The sequence below is a fragment of the Citrus sinensis genome, chromosome 3, assembly GCF_022201045.2.
Source record: "Citrus sinensis cultivar Valencia sweet orange chromosome 3, DVS_A1.0, whole genome shotgun sequence".
Classification (NCBI taxonomy): Eukaryota; Viridiplantae; Streptophyta; class Magnoliopsida; order Sapindales; family Rutaceae; genus Citrus; species Citrus sinensis.
In genome coordinates this window covers 13,337,313-13,344,984 of record NC_068558.1, presented here as the reverse complement: position 1 = coordinate 13,344,984, position 7,672 = coordinate 13,337,313, and positions in this window count along the sequence as shown.

Below are 7,672 nucleotides of genomic sequence, written 5' to 3'. Positions count from 1 at the left end.
TAACCATTAGATCTCTCCTTAAGCAATTGCTATGCAATAACAGTAATACTATTTGTTAGAAAATTTAAAGAAACAAAACAAATCATATCATTTATATTATTTTTTCATTCACTACCTGAAAATGAATGTTTATAACAACACAAGGTTGCAAGTGGGGAGTTGCATATTTGCTCATAGCTAATCTTAGCCTATAGCAAAAGACATCCATGTGGTATTCACCATATATGGAGAAAAAAAAATCAAGTGATAACTGGCTAATTTCATGAGTTGTTTATTAGGTTTTTTAAAGAAAATCGAGAAAAATACCAAGTTGCTCAGCCACTCGCCTGAATTGTAAAGATCTCGAAAGAAAATTCTATCACCATCACCAACATTTTTCTCCAAAGTAAGTCTATCATTTAGCTCAATCGATGGTTTAACTTCAAAGGCAAACAAAATCTTAGGCTTTTTCAATGGGTCAGTATATGGAGAATGCAAGTAAATGAATTCCTTTCTAACTCTCTTCTTTTATACATAAACTTTAAGAGTTGGGTTCGTTACTTGTTATACACCTGAAGTTTGTGTAGATGGCATGGTGATCAAAATATCACCTCTTGTGCCTAGAGCATGAATTAGTGTCGTTTCTATGGTGGGTCTTGCAGGAATGACATCAAAATTGACATTGAAGTTGTAAGTTGCATGCAATGAAAACGTATAAAGATTTGTTAGGTTATTTTTCTTTGTTATATGTACTGACATTCTGTAGTTTCATACCTCCTCATAGAAGTTTTTAGCTTGTGTTGATTTCAACTCTTTAAGTAGTCAAATTATTTTATTAAAATTGTATTCAAAACTATCAATCTTGCCTCCAATATAGGAACCTTAACTTGCATTTTCTGCACATGTATTTATGTGTCTAGGTGATTGTTGTAATGTATGTCAAAATTACTGTTGCCTAGACTTGCAAAAGACAATCTATCCTACAAGGAAATTGAATATTCAAGAAATTTTTTTATTAAATTTATATTAATATTAAGAGCCAACATTCTTACTTTTTCACTATTTTTGTTGTCCATTTTGGTTCTCATATTTTGTTTATCCACACTACTAAGAGAGGCCGAACTCGATCTAAAATTATCCATCACTCCATTATTATTAGACTTTGACTGAATGTCACCAGAATCACTACCTAATTCATCACCATTTTCAATTTTAAATTCACCAACCTCTTCATGCCAATCACTATTGGAAAACCAACTTATATAATCTTATTCTTTCTCACTAAGTAGGCTAACGTGCAATTCTTCAAATATAATAACCTATGTAAAAGATATGATAAAATTAGTATAATAAAAAAAATTTAAAACAATGTATATATATATATTAGTATTTCACTCTTACAATACACATTTTTTTTTATTGAAAATGTACTTTAGGAGGTTATCGTATTGAACATTGCGCGACGTAGTCCAATTAATAATTTGAGGAATCATATTCTTATTATGCACGATAAACTCTCTGCAAAAATCAGGCATTGCCTCATAAGCCCATATTGATATAGTTAACATAATAATAAACTATTAGGAAAATAATGATTTTCTATTTAATTAAATGATAAAGTTTAAAAGAAGTTGATTACCTGAAACGCCATTGGAAATCCCGCAAGAGTGTACTCCTCTTACTTGTGATTGGGGCCTTAATCTTTTTGTTGTGTAATCTCACACGATGGACTAAAGCTTTTTTCAAACTTTGTAAAGTCTTCATGAAACAAACACGACCCCAAGTACAACCATTAAAGTCATCAAAATTGTCCATGTGTCGCCCATGTTCAAGTTGAACCTTAGTTTTCAAATCCTTCTAATGAGAATAGCCTCTAAAAAGTTCAACATAGCAATCTTTACAATTTTTCTATCGTTGGTTGATGTGGAATTCATGAACAATTACTCTAACTTAAAGGTGGTACATCTTTCAAGACCATCCATTAACTCTTTATATAATCTAGCACAATCATTACCATCCACATTGTCTATGTTGGGTTTATAGAGAGGTTTACAATTCAATCCAGTGGCTAATGCAAACTCCTCCATATAGAATATATATACCTTGTTCCCCACCTTAAACCACATAGAGAAATCATGGGAATGTACCTCTCTAAGCAAAAGGCTATTAATAATTGTACCAGAAAATTGTAAATGTTGGATATTAATAAGATGTCCAAAATAAGATGACTTAGACATATCCACTTGATTCTGATTCTTGGTAAGACGCTCTTGGATATTCTTAATTGGTTTTATTTGGGAGAATGTTGACACTTTAGCCTTGAAATGGTCAATTTCATTTTTTTTTTCAATATAGGTGTCATCTTAAAAAAATATATATATATTGTTATCAAAATAATCTAGCACTTTGTAAAAGTCCAACCAATTTTGTAAATTCTCAACTTTTAAACTAAAACAAGTCTAGAAGTCAAGCAATCTATTTTACAGGATATAAATAATTCTAATGGCAACTAGAAACATAATAGAAGTTATCCAAAACAAAAACACTATCTTTATCATTCTAAAATAGCATCCTCAACTATGAATTCCAAAAGCCCTACATCTATGGTAAATTCAAAAGTAATAAACCTTAGATTGTCAAAACTAGTAAATACACAATTCTATGGTTAACTAACCTTCAATTTTTTGTTGTAATGGTCGATTTTTTTTTCTATTTCGACAAGACCCTCATGAACAGCCGATGAAAATAGAGGTTGATGGTGAAAGAACTTGATTCATCTTCTCTCTGACTTCCAAGCCTCATGACATCTTCTTTCTCAACTTTTTAACTCAAATTTTTTTTTTATTTTTTAAGTTAGTCACTACTAACAGTATTTGTGTACTTTCACTTATCATTGTGTCATATTCTTGTCACGTAAACAATCAAGTCATACTCTTGGTATTTACAAAGTATTGAGTCATATCTAGTGCAATTTCTTATTACTTAATAGGCCTAACTAAATTGATAGTTTCTTTGAATTAGACTTGTTAGTTAAGTAAATTACAAGTCATGCCATCATATGCAAATTACGATAACACATAAAATTCAAATTTCAAAATTTTTTTGCCCATATGTAGTCGTGCCATGTTGTACAAATTGCAAGTATACCATTAGTTCAAAATTCAAATTTTTTTCACACTATTATCTCATGATTATAAGCCCCCGTACATACACTACCAGCCCCAAAGTATTCAAAATCCAACCATTACTTGAAAAGCCCTAACAAACCAATGATAATGCCATATTTCAAAGGAGGCTCTAGTAACTTTTTTTATGAAGACGAAGAAGAGAAGTTGCAAGTGAATGGCAAGGTCAATAAGTTCATAAACAAATCATGTACTGACTGTGGTAAACAAGCAACAATCAAAGTTTCAAAATCTAATGCAAATTCTAAGAGACTTTACTATAAATATGAGAGGTTAAGATGCAACTATTTCAGGTAGTAGGAACCATTTAGCTTTGAGTACAAAGTGATTGCAAGAGGGTTGGCTAAGTTATAAGATGAAGAATAGAATCATATTTTCCATCGTGAAAATCAAAATCTGACAATGATGGCCACCAAGCTTGTTGCAAAATTAGACAAGATGAAAAGTTTGTTGTATACCATTATCATAATGCAATCACTATGTATTAGGTACATTTATCATCTTGGGTACAAAAATGAAATAGGTTGATTATAAGGTTTAAATAGTAGAGATAAAGTAATCGAGAATACACTTAAGTTATCAAAATATTGTATTCCACTATCATTACATTTATTAGCACATGATATTCTTTTTATATATGTGTTTGTTGCAATGAATATTACACAAAAATTCAAGTCATTGTCTTCACTTTTTTGTTGTTGCTTTTATCTTTGTCCAAAATATAAATTGCAACATATAAAAAAAAAAGACTAACTTTGCTACTTTCCAACTATTATATTCACTACCTTAACAGTGTATTAACTACAAAAGTTACATAAAATGACTAGCATCATTTCTTGGTGGTGAATATGTAATAAATGAATGATGTTGCTTATGCTTTCACTTCAAACATACTTTGCAATAAAACCCAACAACAATAGTTTTTATATTACTACAAGCATTTTAACACAACATAGAAAATTTAACTACATTATTGAAATGCATTTGAACCTAACAACATATTAAACAACTTATAGCAAATATGAATGACTGATTTGTCTTTAAATATCTCTTTGTCTCTATTGTACAAAGGGCAGATTTTAAAATGCCTCTTGGAGTATATGTTTATTTTGTAATTTTAATTCTTATTGTAGATGGAATTCTAACTACAGCTTTCAATATTTGTCCAACTCATTGTCTATTTGTTAAACCCCTTGTTAATATTTATATACTAAGCAACGAACACAACACAATCGCGAATATATTTTGAACAAACTTATATTAAAGGTTACTTATATCACATTGACATTCCATTTATGCTAAAATATTAATATTAAAAACAAACTTATATTGATAAGCAAAACACAATCATTAACTTCATCTTCTGAATATTAAATATATGCCATGTCTTTGAATATAAAATAAAACAAACCTAATACACCATAAGCACTTCTTGTAGCACTAGATAGTTGTGTTGGTGTTGGTGTCGGTATGGGTGTTGTAGTTGCTGCAACACCAAAACTCCTTGTGTAGATGAGTTTGTTCTTGGCATTGAGGCAGTAGCACTTATTATTTAAAATGCGCAATAAAGCTTGAAGCTACTGCCACAATTTTTCGATGCATTTAAATGTTTCTGAATATCATAAAAACTCATTAGAATATATTGAAGTAGATGTTGGTAATTGGAAAAAAGAAATTAATTGATGAACACACAGGAGAATAACTTTATCACCATTGTTCTAATGTTCTTGCTTGCATTGGCTAAATTATGAGGACATCACTTGTATTTTGCCTAATGCCTCTGCAGTATATACATGAAACTATGAATTCTCCTGTGGCATGGTTTTTCACTAGGCTCTCTTCTTCTACAAGTCTTGGGCCTGTTAGATGTCCTATAAACATTTGAGGGCATAATTTCATCAGCCAATATGTGTGGCCACTTGAGCTTATCAGGCAGAGGATAAATGATACCTGAATAACAGTTCTGGTAGACCACCAATATCCTTTGTAAAGCAAGGAGGAACATATGGCTTATAAATAGCTTTTGAAATAGCAATTCAAGGCATTGCATGATTGTATGGTAGACGACTACTTTGTCATAGCGCACAGTCACACGTATAATCCTTCAAATTAGCCACATAGGACTTCTTATTATTAATTATATAGAACTTGTTATTATTCTCAACTTCAAACAACACCTCACTTGCTGATATAACATGACAGAACCTTTAGCCTTAAGTAATTTGTTCATCTTCTTATTAATGTAAGAATGAACTTAAGTTCGCTCTCTCTGACATTTCATCTTTCTTATTATGATTGCCTGCATCATATTCTTCCTTATATACTCCATCAAGGTGATTATTGGTGCCTTCTTGATATCTCCAAGCTATACATTCCAACTCTCAGTCATTTTGTTTATCGTATGATCATATTTGACCAATTTGTCAAAAACATGAATTGACAAATATTTTAAATTAATTTTCCTTAACTAATTGGAAACATATGTATCAACCTTCATTGTATTGTTCATTACTTCTGCAAAATCATCCTTGTTTATAGCCATTACAACATGTACTCATTTTTTAGCTGTGCATTGGGAAACCTCTGCGTTAAGCTAGAAAGTACATGCCTTGCATAGTAGCTATTAATAGAAAAAAAAAATGCAAAAGGTTAATATTGGGCCATCCCTCGTAAAGTGAAAAATCTTTAAATTGTCCATTTACTTTTGAAAACATCAGGTTACCTTCCAGAAAGACTTAATTAGATCATGCAATGCTGTAAATCTAAAAAAAATTAATATTTTAAATTAAATCAATAAAAGCTAGCAATTTTACACACCTATTTTATGGTCCATAAAATTCCAAGTTCAAGAAATTTAAAATATTATTCTTCTTATGCGTCATGAACGTTAACTGCCTTGAGTCTGCCAAATACTCCTTTAAATGTCCCAAGAACCATGTCCAGCTCTCAGTGCTTTCAGATTCACACATATACTGTCAATAGAAAGATTCATTGGTTTTCATCAAGTGTAATTGTTGATAACAGTACACCCTCGAATTGTCCCTTCAAATAATATCCATCCTGACTAATAAATGGTTTATAACCCTCCTTGGAACTATCTCTAAGTCCTGTGAAACAATTGTAACCGATACTTGTCAGTAAGGGTGCTTGATTTGGTAACTTTTAGCGTTATTGGTGGACCTAGGATTTGTTTGAAATGTGAGCATAGTCCAAAAGATCCTTGAAGCTCTGAGTATGGTCTCCGCCACCTGCTAATTCTAGAATATTTTTTTTTTAGCCTTATAAGCCTTCTATGGAGTGGCCTTAACCCCATACCTTTGTTTGATATCAATAACCATGTTATCCACAAAAAAGAAGGATCGACAATGATTTTATTCTGATTTGTTGATAATCCAAGCAGATGTCACCTCTAGATTTTTCACAATCGCCTCACTTGTATGAATATTATGAAAAGTTCTTATTTAGAAGTATCCATTATGTCTCTGCAATGAAGCATATATTTTGAAAGGACACTTGGATGCACAACAATGACATAATAATATCCTTCTTCTATTAAATTTTACTTTTATACCACAAAAGCCTTATTGAATATAGAAATTTTGAAGGGCCCATGCAAAAAACTTTATGTTTCTGAAAACCATTCAAATCCTAAACTTTACTGGATATGTACCATCTTAAAACATTTGACCCCTCAATATGTGAGACATTGTACTGAACGAATGTTTGTCATCTGATGACAACAATAGACGAAAATCAACATTGTCACTTTCATAACCCTCTAACAAGCCATTACCCCTATCACTGCCATCATCATCATTATTAAAATTTATCGATGCTTTCATGTCTTCCTTCTTCATCGTTGCCATCATTCTCTGAATTAGACCGTTAAAAAAAAAACTCACCTTGAGCATCAAGTTGAGGCAAATAATCTATTATTGTATGTGTTGAAGGACCAGCAGTTAAGGAATTTATACTTGCCCTTGTCTTTGTTGACTTAGGCGTGCCCTGAACATTTTCACAATCTATAGAATTTATTTTTTTTTCTTTTCTTTTCACAAGTCTTCGAAGCTTTAATAAGAACACGATGTATGTTCTATCTCTGCTGTGCAATCCTTTGAAAAGCACTTATCTTGACAAAAGTAGCTTTTCTTTTGTTGATAAGCATATGAGATGACTACACTTTATTACTTCTCGCCTTACCCTTATTTGTCTTATTTCTAGTTATTTGTGATGGTTCAGCTTGGTCAACTTGAAATAGAAATTCAAGAGGCAAGGCAGGTTCATGATCAAGAGTTGGTGATTGTTATAAAGTGGTTGTTGATTTTGTAGGTTCAGATATTGGCTAAAAATATGTTAATATTGCAGGAAGCACTAGTACTATGGCAGGATTTGAGATGGATTGACCCCTCCATAAAGTATTGTCTTCATAAAATTAGGACAATGGTGAATTTACGTAATCAGCATTCAGCCAAATGTCATCATCATCGTTTTCATCTTCCATCATGAAA